This window comes from Panthera onca, chromosome B4, assembly GCF_046562875.1.
Source record: "Panthera onca isolate mPanOnc1 chromosome B4, mPanOnc1 haplotype 2, whole genome shotgun sequence".
Classification (NCBI taxonomy): Eukaryota; Metazoa; Chordata; class Mammalia; order Carnivora; family Felidae; genus Panthera; species Panthera onca.
In genome coordinates this window covers 13,008,910-13,023,573 of record NC_138345.1, presented here as the reverse complement: position 1 = coordinate 13,023,573, position 14,664 = coordinate 13,008,910, and the positions used below count along the sequence as shown (strand labels likewise).

Here is a 14,664-nt window from a genome sequence, read left to right as displayed (position 1 = left end):
ATTTTTTCCACTATTTCATGAACAGTAAACAAGGCTGCTTAGCATTTCCCTGTGAGCATCTAGTTAGACACATTGCTCATTGTGGATGTTCAGTGTGTTTCCAAGTTTTTTTCCCTTAAAAGTAATGCTATCACAATTTCCTTAGGCTGAATCATTGTGAATCTTTCTGATTATTTCCTGTAAGTGAAGTGATGGGGTCAGAGGAAGAAGTGAGAATTGGCATGGATTCTGAAAGCCGCTGGGAATTTCTGGAAGGGGAATTAGCTGCAGAAAGTGGACAGGAGGTCAGGGGCCATACTGGGGAGACCATGGGCAGTGTAGTCGGTGGTTCAACAGATGGCCCCCTAGCCTGCAGTCCCAGCTACATGTTATTCACACACTAAGTCTTTGATCTTAGCAAAGTTACTTTCACTTCCGAACCTGTTTCATGATCTGTAAAATGGGATTAATGATGTTATATAAAATGGACCAAAGGTACAGGGGCTTTTATGAAAATCACCCCTTAGAAAATAAAGCATATCTGGGGTGCCTGGGTGTCTCAGTCTGTTGGGCGTCCGAATTCAGCTCAGGTTATGGTCTCCCAGTTTATGAGTTTGAGTTCCGCATCGGGCTCTGTGCTGACAGCTCAGAGCCTAGAGCCTGCTTCAGATTCTGTGTCTCCCTCCCTCTCTCTGCCCTTCCCCTGTTCACGCTCTGTCCCGCTCTCTCTCAAAAATAAATAAACATTAAAAAAAGAAAAAGAAAAGAAAGCATATCCACATATTGTAATCCTTACAGAGTGTCTCACATTTTGGGATACTGTCTTGTTTACTTTAACTGAAAAAAGCACGGTGTTGTCTAAAGAAAATACATTGGCCTGACATGAGTTCAATCAGTGCTGGTTTAGGATGCTTACAGAAGCTTCACGACAGAATCAAGAACCAGAAAGAAGGCAAGTGAATCGAACACAGATTTAGCAATCATTTCTGGGAAAATGACCTCCTGAATGCAAATATTGGATCCATTGTAAGCAAACCTTCTGAGGATTCCTGTAAAAGGCACAGAGGTGAATGACTACATTGCAGAGCTCGTGAATAGACACCTAAGGTTTGAATAACTGGAACAACTGTCCTAATGTTATATTAATGGGTATTTGTGGCTTGGGATAAAATTTCCAGTGACAGTGTGCTACATCTCATACAACTGAGATGGAAATGAACGTGACCAGTCGGGAGCAAGATGAACTGAAGGACTCCAAATGTGGCTGTAGAGAAAAAGAACACGTTGGTGAATAAATTATGTAATGATTCGTAAGACCAGAAAAAAGCAATATTTCTACAGTAATGTATAATTCAAATAGGATGTGATTTTAAATAGGTATGCGCGACTGAATTAATAAATTAAATTTTATAAGTCATATTTATTTTAGCTCCTGTCCTAAGAGTTTATGTAGTTAACTGGATAACAAGTGGTATTCAGAGGGTCTTTTCGTTGGGTAAGATGGGTCTCCTTACATCTGGGCAGTCTTAATTGGTTATCTAACTCGTAACGTTGGGTGAGAATACAAACGTGACCTTGATGAGGTGCTCGGCCCTCTGCCTGGCCCATAGCGCATGCTCATTTAACACCAGCTCACGTTATGGGGGGGGGTCAGATAGCAGATGCCAACTCTGCACGAGCACCCACAGAGGGGGTGGGGGAGGGGAGACCAGGAAGCAAACTTGACTTACTTTTATCATTTGGTTTAGGGTAAGGTTTCACCATGTACTGTTGCCTGTTTCCAAAAGTAATTTTTTTTTTAAACTCATGAAAATGATGTTTCGTATGGGGACCCAAGAGAGCTTTCTGACTCCAGTGCCTAAGGTGTTGTCCCTGGGCTGATCAGCCTCCATACCTCAGCCCCCCACCCTCCTCCAGCACCACTACTCCTGACCCTATGAGCCTAAGAAAGGCTCATGACTTAACTTCCTCCTCAGGACACAACCTAAGCTCTTGTGCATCGTCTTTGACAAACTTGTCATGAGAATGAGCACAGGGGTTATCGTCGTCCTCATGTTACACCTTGGGTGCTATGATGCTAAATCTTTTGTGCAAGATCCTGTAAAACGGTATAAGAGCTAGGAAGGTCTCTGCGTACCAAAGACTGTTCTTCTGGAAAGATAGTATGTATTTAGATGTTAATAAAGTGAGGCAGAGAAATCGTTTCTTTAATCTTTTTTTTTTTTCCTGAGAGAGAGAGAGAGACAGAGACAGAGACAGAGTGTGAGCGGGAGAGAGACAGACAGAGAGGGAGGCACAGAATCCGAAGGAGGCTCCAGGCTCTGAGCTGTCAGCACCTACTGAGCCACTCAGGCGTCCCTTGTTTCTTTAATCTTTTTTTTTTTTTTAAACGTTTATTTATTTTTGGGACAGAGAGAGACAGAGCATGAATGGGGGAGGGGCAGAGAGAAAGGGAGACACAGAATCGGAAGCAGGCTCCAGGCTCTGAGCCATCAGCCCAGAGCCTGACGTGGGGCTCGAACTCACAGACTGCGAGATCGTGACCTGAGCCGAAGTCGGACGCTCAACCGACTGAGCCACCCAGGCGCCCCTCTTGTTTCTTTAATCTTAAGGAGAAAGAACATTAGAGCCACTGAGGGGTTCCAGAAAATGACTCATAATGGTTCTTATTGGTCAAATGAGGCATGAATATTAAAGGAACATTATATTACAGTGAAAGAGAATCATAAGTCTGTGGTGTTTTAGCCTTAACTGCTTCACCTGAAAAATGGAGGCATAATATCTCCTTGCAGGGTCATTGTAGGATTAGAGATTATATATGTAAGGTGCTCAGTTCAGCATCAGGTTGTTTATTTGTTTTTATAGCAAAAATAGCCTAGGCTAAATAAACCACAGTAACAGTTTACTTTCCCTTTTAACGGTTTATGACTGCAAATATTTACACCTCATATAGTATGTCTGCCCATACTTCTCACTTTATGCGTGCGTGGAATTTTGTCAGTGTTTGTGTGTCGCGGGAATGGAGGTGAAGTTCAGAGATGGTCATTTTTTTATTTGAGATTTTACTTGAGATTGATGTTTGATGCTACTTTCGTCACTGACCTGATTATACTTAGATTGCAGTCTCAGTACCAACTTTTCCCTTTCCCCCATTAAAAAAGAAAAAACTGTGGTAAAGTGCTCAAAACATGAAATTTACCATCATAACCATTTTTAAGTAATTAGTTCAGTCACATTAATTACATTCACACTGCTGTGCAACCATCACCACCATCCATCTTGTAGGGAAGGAGAATTTTTCCCTTCTTCCATTCTAGGTTCTTTGGCTAGTCTAATAATCAAATTGACATAAGACAGATTAACAGTAGAAAAATACGTTTTTATACCTATGGGAGCCCAGTAAAAATACGAGAGCCAAAGGGCAGATAGGTGATTGAGGCTCATATAACACTCTGAGCCAAGGAAACAGATAGGGGGTCTGGGGATATAAAGAGGAGGAAGGCCATTCACAGGAAGCCAGAGGATATGCAGACACGGTTCTTAGGTAAAGCTATCTCTGCTAATAACTTTCTTCCCGGTACAGGACACCTTTCTAATGTAAATTTAGACATGTGAGGGGTAGGAAAAGAGCCTTTCCTGAATCTGCTGGGGTTTGATCGCCTTCAGCTCACAGTAATCCTCATGCCGAAGACGCACATTTCTAGGGCGACAAATTCTTCTCCCCTGCAGTCCCATTTCAGGAAGCAGTGTCTCATTTCAAGAAGCGGTGATGCAGCAGGACTCCCAAAGTTAGGCCTATATTGTGCAAGCGACCAAGTAATTAATAAGAGACGTTTCTATAGGAACAAAAGAAAAACAAAGTTTTGAGTCCCAGGAGCTGCCGGTCGAGATTTCTAGATGTCAGGCTCGAGGCATCTTTAGATGGCGTGGGGTCAGGCAGTGGCAATCTGACGGATTTTCCTGGTTTGCAGTTTGAACGTCTCTGGTGATATTTTTGGGTACACCAGTAAAGTTCATGAGTAGCCCATCCAGGAGCAGGTGTGCAGAAGATTGGCTCAAGTGAGCGATTGTGGCTTCAGATTTTCTTTGAGGTTTGTATCACGTCATCTAGCTTCAGTTTACAGGGCTTCAGGAAAAAAAGGTAGTTTTAGTTGTCAGTGATTCCAAGTCAAAGGATTCCTAATCAAATTGGAAATGTTAGTTTGGAGATTTGTAGCTAGATGAGGAAACCAAAAGAATTGAGGATCCAGTCCAGTCTATAGGTAAACAGTAAAACCTCAAACACAATTAAGAGAACTTGAATCTAATATCCATACGTGGGTATTGTAGTTGCTGTTGAAACATTTTTTTCTCTCTATATTCGCCCTCATTCCTACCAGAGACAGCAGAATTAAAACTAATATGTTTACAAAGTAAGCCTAGTTTCTGTAAGTTTGGCCGGATTATTTCTAGAATAATAGAATAGTGATTGCAGCAAGAATAGTGATTGATCATATAGGCTCTTTTAAATCTGCTTTGCTGGAACTTTTCAGAAGGAATCACAAATTGAACTTTTAAAAGTCTCTTGAGGGGCGCCTGGGTGGCTTAGTTGGTTAAACGTCTGACTCTTGATTTCTGCTCAGGTCGTGATCTCACGGTTTGTGAGATGAAGTCCCGCATTGAGCTCTGTGCTGGCAGCATGGAGAGTGGTTCTCTCTCTCTCTCTCTCTCTCTCTCTCTCTCTCTCTCTCTGCCCCCTCCCCTCAAAATTAACAAATGAACTTAAAAAGTCTCTCAAGTCTAGGAAGCCAAGCCAGGGAAAGTTGCAGACTTTCCCTGCAACACCTATAGATTTTGGTGAATTCCTCTTTTTTCCGAGACCCACAATATTCTGAGGTTCTTGCACCTGCCAGGAAGTCACCATTCTTACTCACCTTATTCACCTGGTTAGGCTGATAGGAATCCTATAAGCAAGTACTAGGATTTATTTTTTCTAAGAGGCTTTATTGGCTGTAAAAAGTCCATCTTAGTTCCTTAAAGTTGTCTGGCATATCTGATTTTATGTACATTACTGTCAGATATAACATACCAGTCATATTATATCAGTGGCAGTGTAACCAATCTTTCCAGTTGTGTCTTGTTACAAGGAGAACAGATTCTTCCTGAACTTATGCAAATAAATATATTGAACTAAGATTACACACTCACTAAGAGTTTCCAAATTCTGTAGGGATCAGGTAGGGAGAAAAATTATTTCATCTTTGTTCACATAAGTACACTTTAACAAATGGCTGTAAGTCATAATTAGCTTCAGAAAAAAAGAGAAAAGTGTTCTTTACATCTGGAAACACAAAACATTAAAGAACCAGCAACGTTTTAAACAAAAAGTCATAAAAACTATAATCATCATAGTTCATGTGGTCCCATTTAATTAATTCTTGTTGATCTTTCGTTAACAGCTTTATGAATCCAGTTTTTTCATTGGAGCTTCATAAGTTTTTACAGAGTGCAATGGTATGATCTTAAAGTGATCAGAAACCTGTACTTGGAATTCTTTCTTTGAGTCTCACTAAAGATCAAACACTTTTGCAAAAACATCAGAGTAAAGCAATAACTAAATGCTAAAAGACTTAACAATGGCCATGATTAAAGATCTGATGAGAATTCATTATAATATGGCTGACAAGGAAATTTGGTTATTTCTGTAATGTACAACATTTCAAGATAGTAACTAGAATTACAGGGGATAACATTCCAGGACATATCAGGTTTCTAGGCACTTTATACAATTTCTGGAACACTTTTATTAATAACGCTTACCCATACAATATAACCTAAGAATGTTTATCATCATTTATTTGACATTGCTTGCCACATGATTTAACATATCAAATAAGTCCAATTATTGTGTTGTTAGAAGGAGAAAGAACAAATATTTTGCAGTGTTCTAGGGACCCATCTGGCAAATCTCAAAGTTAGTTCCAGGTCAAACAGACTTCATTTAGAATTTGATTTGGGGATGTTTGTCGAATGTCAAAAGGCTTGGATACTTGGCTAAATAAGGATCACAGATGATTATGAGACAATCCTCAGTTATCTATTTAATCAAAGTGGCAATAAAATATTTCAAAGGCAAATACAAAAGGTTACATAGTCATAAGTAAAATCTAGCCCTTTTAATATTGAGAAGACTCAGTTCTTTTAAATAATCAAAGATCAGATGATGTCAACATGAAGCCCAGGAAATTACTTTGGTAAAACACAAAAGTTTTGTTTTCTAGACAGATTACTTAAGAAGTAAAGAAAAATATTTTATAATATATTATTATCAAGGGCAGACCAGTGGTACAAGGAAACTTTGTTCTTTTTGCAGGTGAAAGAAAATTATTATAGTTTTATGTAAGTACGCTACTGATTTTAAAGCCTAATTTTTTTTTTTTTTAATTTTTTTTTCAACGTTTTTAATTTATTTTTGGGACAGAGAGAGACAGAGCATGAACGGGGGAGGGGCAGAGAGAGAGGGAAACACAGAACCGGAAACAGGCTCCAGGCTCCGAGCCATCAGCCCAGAGCCCGCCGCGGGGCTCGAACTCACGGACCGCGAGATCGTGACCTGGCTGAAGTCGGACGCTTAACCGACTGCGCCACCCAGGCGCCCTAAAGCCTAATTTTATAACCCTTGTAATACACTCAGTTTTAGCCAACTTGACCACACAGGGTAAGATGCTTTTTTTTCCCAACTTATTTGATTTTTTGCTTTATTTCTACCTTTCCCATTTTGAAATAACAAATTTTACTTTAGGACACATGTGCTTTCTTTTCTCTTAACAAAAATACATTTCCTTATTTCATATCTTTTCTTTGTCTAGAAACATACTTCTATCCCCTTTACATACACAATTCTTTCCCTTACTATTTTTGGTAGCTCTAATCACATATATTAATTGGAATACTTACCCCTTAGAACTGTTACACCAGCATTCTGTAGATTGAAGGTTTATGAATATATCTCATAATTTCTGGAAACACGTTTCTTCATAGCTCCATCCTTTAATGGATGCTTATGCATGCAAGACATGCTTACGAATAGACCCAAATTTATCTTTAGTTTTCTGCAATAAGAAGGCCCAAATCCATAAGGCTATGTTCAGTAATTAATGTTTCAGTGTCTTATTTGGAAATGATCTAGATATTCAATGAATTTTGATGGGGTTTGGGGGTGATGGTGAGGGGATTCGGAGCTGACAGCCAAGAAAGAAGTCTTGAAGATGTCTTTGGTGCAAAAAGGTGTTTTTATTAAAGCACTGGGACAGGACCCCCATGGGCAGAAAGAGCTTCACTGGGGTCATGACGGGTAACTGTTCATATATCTTCAGGTTGGGAGGGGGTTAGGGATAGAGTAAATTTCTAAGAAATTTTGGAAGCAAGGTTTCCAGGACCTTGAGGGGCTAGCTGCTGTTAGGAAAATGTCACTTATTACTGTTTAGTAAAACCTCAGTCATGAGACCCTTCACATGTACATCAGGGGCCCATAAGCTTGGGGCATGATTGCCAGCATATATCTTGGGGGAGTTGAGATAAAGGAAGTCTCCAAAGGAATTTTTATATGTTAAAGTAGACTTACAGGATCCTGGGGGGTGAGGATAATGTTAAGCCAAGATTCCCTTTTGCCCCTAGACAAGTGTCATCATCCAGGCCGCTGAGCTCCTAGAGGGAGGTCACTCTGCCGGTCTCAAGGATTTGCCCGTGGGCTGTAGGCAGTAAGGGAATTTAATGTTTCATTTGCCTTAGTTTCCCATATTACCGTGGCAAGCACTTAAACCCCTTTCCTTTGTTCTTGGGTGGCCAGGAGTGTCCAAGGAATATCACACATATTCCACCTCCTTCATCAAATTTTCTATCACTTTATTTAACTTAGCGAAACTTTAAGGTTTCAAGTTACCAAAAAGATTTGAGAAACTATTTTAAGTACACATTTCATAAAAACATAATTTGCTAAAAAAGTTTACCTAAAAATTCTTGTCCCACTTACATCTAAATCATGTGCTTGGAACAGTTATATTTCGATTACCCATGAAACTTCATGAGACACGAGACAAAGTCAGCCATCATCCCATTTTGCTGACGGATCCATAAGAGAGATAACATGAAGTTTATTAGCAAACCCAGGTGCTTATGTATCTGAATTATAATCAGTGTTGATAACGCTGAAGGCATACCTATTTTAATTAAACTAACAAACTTCCACCAGCTTTTATGTACCAAAGATTATCCCAGATTGTGTGGATTTGAAAAACATTTGGGTTTATATTTCTGGAAATTTTGGAATATCCAATTCTTATATAAGTACTTATTTGTTTTTAAGCCAATTAAATAGAGCCCTTTTACAAATTAATTTTAGCAAACCGAGACCCCCATAGCCACTGCCTTAACATTTTAGCCATGAGTCAGACGCAACAACACAAAACTCACCAGTTTACAAGAGAATAGTCATATCCAAATTTTATCGTGGCAGTTGGAATAAGTTAAGTTTACCGGTTGAGATGGCTGAAGCCCCATTTCCAAATACTACCCTCCCTCCTTGCTTTTCCCCCTGAAGGAAATAATGTCTCCAAAGTTTGCATTTCAATATTTGTTTTTTAATGTTCTACTTATTTTTGGGAGAGAAAGAGACAGAATACAGGTGGGGGAGGGGCAGAGAAAGAGAGGGAGACACAGAGTCCAAAGCAGGCTCCAGGCTCTGAGCTGTCAGCACAGAGCTCAATGCAGGGTTCAAACACGTGAACCATGAAATCATGACCTGAGCCGAAGTCAGATGCTTAACCAACTGAGCCACCCGGGTGCCCCTCCAAAGTTTGTATTTCAAAGAATGGCTCCTTGGTCCTAGAAAAGGGGAGTTTGAAAATCTACATTAAAAAGGCACAGAGAAAGTATCCAAGTTTTCTCCAAGATGTTTTTATAAAGGGACTATTTTCCTTTTATCAGAGGTCTAGAGTGGTTTAAATGTTAGCTTTTTTCTTAGCTTCAGGACAATTCTGTTTTTAATATCCCAGTATCAACAAGCATGTTTAGATGCATACATGAAGTTAAGGGGACTGGTAAGGATGGACGAGATCGAATTGCCTCTAGAGTCACATTTCTGGTTTTGTAGAAATTGGTTATTTCCAGTTCCCCCCCACACAAAATTGAGTTGTAGCCCGAATGATATCCAAAGGCTGACCGGCCCATCCAACTACATTTCCTTTAATTTGCTTCTGTATCCCAGGAAGATTTCCAACAAGTATGGAAATTAAAAGATGTGTGTGTGTGTGTGTGTGTGTGTGTGTGTGTGTGTGTGTTCTAGAACTGTGGGATTTAATGCATTATGTCTTTTTTTTTTAAGTTTATTTATTTTTGAGAGAGACAGCAAGAGCATGACAGAGGAGGGGGCAGAGAGAGCGAGGCAGAGGATCTGAAGCAGAGCCCGACACGGGGCTCAAACCCATAGACCATGAGATCATGGCCTGGGCCGAAGTCGGACACCTAACCGACTGAGCTACCCAGGCACCCCTAATGCGTATGTCTTTAAAGTATGTATAAAGTGTTTACCAAAAGTCTTCTGTTTGAATGTACATTCCAACCTTGGACTAGTTCAGCTTAGGGGGGAACCTCTGCCATGGCTTCTGTTTGCCCCTGAACATGAGCCTCCAGCTTAGAGATCTTTCCTGGTCATTTGTATGAGGGCCTGGGAGAGATTATGGCCCTCTGTTTTCTCTGTGAGAAAATAGGGTTTTTTCAAGGGGGCCGGCTGGCTTACCCGATAACTACCATATACTCATGGATGGGAACAATACCCCTTGATAGCCAATCTAGGTCCCTCTGAGTGGGGTTGTGAATGGCCACTAATCCTTTTAGCTCCTAACTTCGGTAGGATCTTCTGAAAGTGGAAGTAAAAAGACTTTATAATTTATAAGATGTGCTGCTGTCCAGGAGGCCTGAGTTCTTTGCAGTGGGGAATCTAAGTAAGATACATCTGCCAGGGACATTGTATAAGAAGGCCTGAAGCTGCCCGAGCCTGATTAGTGAGCCCTGGAAAGTTGGGAGAGTTACGCAGAACAGCAAAATGAGCCCTACCCCCTGTCTGGGGTGTTTCTGCTAAATTCAATTCCCGACTTACAACATTTACATGAGCACACTGTATACTGTGACACTGGAGATTAGGCTGGAGTGTTCTGTGTAAATCTCACAGGGAAAGGGAAGTTGAAACAGGCAGATGGGGCCAGATTTTGAGAAGAGGAGTTTATCTTGGATTTTAATTTTTTGTTATAAGTCTGATTTCCGTCCTTTCATTTTGCTATCCCTAAGGCTAGCCATTATATTCCTTTGTGTCCACTTTTTAACTTGGTGTTTCCATAGGTACCAATAGGACAATTGTTCAGGATGGGACTGTCTGTTATTTTTTTTAAGTATAGCCAATTCAAAGGATCCATCATCTGGCCATTGATGAGTAACATATTAATCTCAATAGCAACTCAGTCCAATAAGCCTTTTACAGCTTAGCCACAGACATAAGAGTGTCCCAAAAGAAGGTGCAAAAGACACAGTCCCCGTAGGAGCCAGAAAGTTGGCTCCCAAAGATAGTCTAAGAAAGTAAAGCCCTCCTTCTGCCTCCAGTCAGAGTTGCTAATCTGTGACCCTGGGAAGGCATGACTGGGATGGGGCTTTTCTCGTACTAATAAAACAACAAAGATTGAGATGACATAAGCCCCTTATGGACCAGGACCCCCTATGACAAGTTCCCCCGAGAGCTGGCATGGTGAACCAGAGAGAATTGTGCTTGGAACTTCAGTAGTTGAAGCCCAGGTGTACAAATACCTGATCGGGTCCTTGCTTTCGATTCTTTTGGGTGTATATATCCTTAAGGAGAATTGCTGGAGCCTATGGTCTATTTTTAATTTTTTGAGGAGGTGAAGTATTGTTTGCAATATTGCGTGCCACTTCACCTTCCCACCGACAATGTCCCTTTTACTCTTTGCTCCCTGGCTGGCCTCTCCATGAAGGGCTTGGGAACATTAGTTGCTTTTCTCACATTATCGTACAAAGGACAGGGTCCCCTCTTGCATCCCGTCTATCACGACTTAATTTGGCATTTATTGCCTCTTTATCTTTGTTTTACTTGGTAATTTTGTTCAGAGGTCATGGGCTAGAGGCTTAGGTGTAAATCCTTAAAAAGGACACGTGAACATGCAAGTTATCCTTTGTACATCTTTACTGGACTTTTGTCATTTTTTTATTACCGTTAATATACTACCTGTACCTATGGGCTATCTATCACTGAATTTCTCCAACATCCTTAGCAAGGACATGTCATAAATATTTGCAAAGCTAATATAGACATGCAGCCCCTTAGAGATTTGTGGGAGTAAAATTAATCTGGGGAATGTATTTGTTGTTTGGTTAGTGTCTGATTCTTAGGTGTACTAGATGTGTCTGACTACATGCTGTTATACTGGAATAAAAACGCTTGGGCAGTATAGTGAAATCTACAGATGGTCTCCTCCACCCGGTCTGCTCCCCATGACTCCGAATGATAATAAATATCACCAGTGGAGTTCCTCCCCCGTTTTCTCAGTATGATCTGTCCCTTTCGCTTTTGAAACGGTGGCGGTTTTCTCCACATCTCTTAGGTCCCCAAACCTGAGGGGGTTTTAATTTCCTAAGATTGTGTGTTTAGCCTGTAAGGAGAGGTACAGATGCCTTAAGGAGTAAGAGAACAGATAAAGCAACAAGTTCTCCAGGGTTCTTTCTGATCGTCCCTTCTAGAGTCAGGCTCTTCTCCACCAGCATTGTCTTGGCATGTGGCAGCCCCCTCCTACCTGTGTGCTTACTGGCATTCCAAGACAAGCAGTGTGGTGTTGAAGCAAGCTTAGGGAGCCAAAGACTTTCCAACTATGGCCTTGCTTCCTAAGTCAGCCAGAATCCTACATGGGTGCTCCCGGAGTCCTCAGGAAGCCGTCTTCCCATCGAAACGGGCAGAGAGGCACCTACAAGTGGCAGTAGCTCTGTGATTTTATTTTATTTTTGCAATTTCTGTTTCTCATACCACCCCTGTTTAATTCTCCATTGATTTTTTTTTTTGAAAGGAGAAACAAATCCCCTCCAGTACTTTGTAGAAGGCGATTACGATCACTGCTGAGGAATAAAGTAATTTTAATGTAAATCATATAAACTCTGAATGTAAGTATCTGAACTGATAGGGTCCTTCAAACCATTGCATTTTTTTTGTATTTCCACTCTTGGGAATGGAAGACTTTTTAAAAACCGAGACTTAAAAACAAACTCATCATTGCAATCTCTCTTATGCTAAGTAGGAATCTTAATTATCGTTGAATAATCAGCCTCGCCTAAATCTAAAGGTTATCCTAAAACCGCTGACAGTAGCAAAAAGCCTAGTAGTTCTTTCGAATGACAGGTTCAGATAGTTCCAACTGAGTCGCTATGGAGTTGTTCAGTACAAAGAGCTCAGGTCAAAGGAGAGTTTTGTTTGATATATTCTTTTTTCTCTGAATGGGGACTGACTGCCTATTTTATAAATATGGTGACATGGAATTAAAGTTTATATTATCTGGCCGTTTTATTATAGGCTGCTTTTAATATAGGCTCTTTTTTAGGGCTCTTTTATCATATACTTTGAAAGCACATCTTTTGGTGGGAGATATTCTGTGCTAATTAAACCAGCAGAAATCTATGTAGACTGAATTAATAGCCAATGAAACTGGGGTAACTGCTTCTTCATTTGCAAAATGCTGAGCCATTAGGAGGATCAATCAGTAGGGGGTGGTGTAATCCACAAACACAGACATGCATCTGAATGCAGAGTTGTTCCTTTTTTTTTTTTTTTCCATTTTGAAATGCATTAAGAGAAAAAAGCATCCCAGTGGGGGCTTAATAAAGGACTTTTTTCTTCTTTTTTTACCTTTTATTTTTATACCAGGCTTCACAGTTTGGACACCACTGTGAAGTCAACATTGTGAATATTAAGCAGGAAAGGGAATGAGGCCAAGCTGTTACCTGGTTGTAAGAATCAGATACGAACCTTTTTTCCATTGCCTGTGTGGAAGGTGTGATATGCTCAGAATGACCATTTTGATCTTGTTAAATCGGCAAATTTAGTAATAATGGTTAAGTCTTATGCAAGCACGAGGGGGGTTATAACTGGCATGGATTTATGATGGGGTTCTAATCTCCAGGGCATAAACTTGAACCTCCCTCAGGAGACCAAAGCTGTCCTGTTGCCCGGCATTAAACTAAACACGCTGGTGTTGCCCCTAACAACAGTTGCTAGGAGACCTTTGCCAGCATGTGGAGGGGAGGGAATCACTGCTGATCATGGCACTATTTATCATCATACACCAGCAGTCTTGTTTAGGGAAAGGCCTGACACACACTGACTGTGCCACATGATAGAAATATCATACACACGCTGGGAACGGAAAGCATCTGGAAAAGGTCTGAGAAATCAGACATAGTTGTCGTGCGACTGGTATCTCATCCTGTGTGGTTTCTGACTGTGACTGCCAACACGACATCAGTTGTATGACAGTATTAGATTTACTGTGTGACCATCCTGCCTCTGCTGGGGGAGGCTTGGAAGGGATGGGGAGGGGGAGGGGGCAAGAAATCATGACGATATTGTTGCTCTGTCCGTATTAGGATTGTAACTCTGGTAAAAATCAACACCTACCCTATATTATCAGTGGACAGCCCAAGTAAGGATATATTTGGAGCCTTCTCTAAATCATGACATGATTTGATTTATAGATCGTCAAATATCTCATGATGTAACTCACTTTCTGAGGCGCAAAGGTCCCCTACTCCAGACTAGTTCCTCGTGTGAAGGTATTACATGCATTCTAGCACGGCACCACTGTTCCTGGAACGGATGAGCTCGACCCAATCAGAGCCCGAGCGGGTGTTCCCAGGAAAGCACGCCACTCTTTGAGTTGAGCGACTGCTTGGAACATCATCTTTGTTTTCTGTTCTCTATCCCTGTGGCCAGTCTGTGCAATCACAGCTTGGGCTGGGATTCATGTGGTTGGAGTAGTTACACTGCAGACCAATAGAAACCTGCCTGACCCCACCCACCCTACTTTTATCAGCTTTAAAGGAGCAATTCTCAACAAGACTTTTGCTTTTCCTTTTTTCCAATTAAAAAGCCATGTTTAATGATAGCACATTAAGGTGGTGCATACATTTATTAATGCCTGTAGTGTTCCACTACCAAATAGCATCCCTGCTCTCGAGGCTTCAACTCTTAAATGATCCAGCGATGTTACCACCAACGAAAAGAAAAAAAAGCATCTCCCGGAGATTTTTCTATGAATGTGCCAGATAATTAAAATGACAGTAGCTTCAGGGTGAAATGTTGTACCTGCCTTCCTGTGTTCTCAGTGTTAGAATCGCATTTTTGAAGACATTTTTATAGGTCACCAGGAGGGAAGAGTAGAAATAAATCAGTGAATAAAAAAAGTACATTTTGCTCAGAAGAGAAGAGGGGAAAAGCTATAGATATATAAAAGGTCCTTTGGCAAAGTGATGGGTGAGAGTATGTTATTATTTCCCCATGGAAGAAATAAAGTGGGGGATGATCTGACTTTGGGACAGACTATCACGTAGTGTTCCAAGCCTCCGGCTCTGGCTCTGGGATCAGACCTGAATTCATTTACT

General features: G+C 40.9%; 1 protein-coding gene and 1 long non-coding RNA gene across 3 annotated transcripts in view; one reads left to right on the top strand and one right to left on the bottom strand.

Moving 5' to 3' along the window:
• FRMD4A (FERM domain containing 4A) overlaps positions 1–14,664 on the top strand; it is a 608,405-nt gene that overhangs the window by 77,566 nt on the left and 516,175 nt on the right. The gene's annotated exons all lie outside the window — the stretch shown is intronic.
• LOC132695258 (uncharacterized) lies at positions 3,225–13,241 on the bottom strand. Its single transcript, XR_009617804.2, has 3 exons — positions 13,034–13,241; positions 6,916–7,070; positions 3,225–4,105 (listed from the first exon to the last, which is right to left on the bottom strand). It is a non-coding gene; the product is annotated as an uncharacterized LOC132695258 (long non-coding RNA).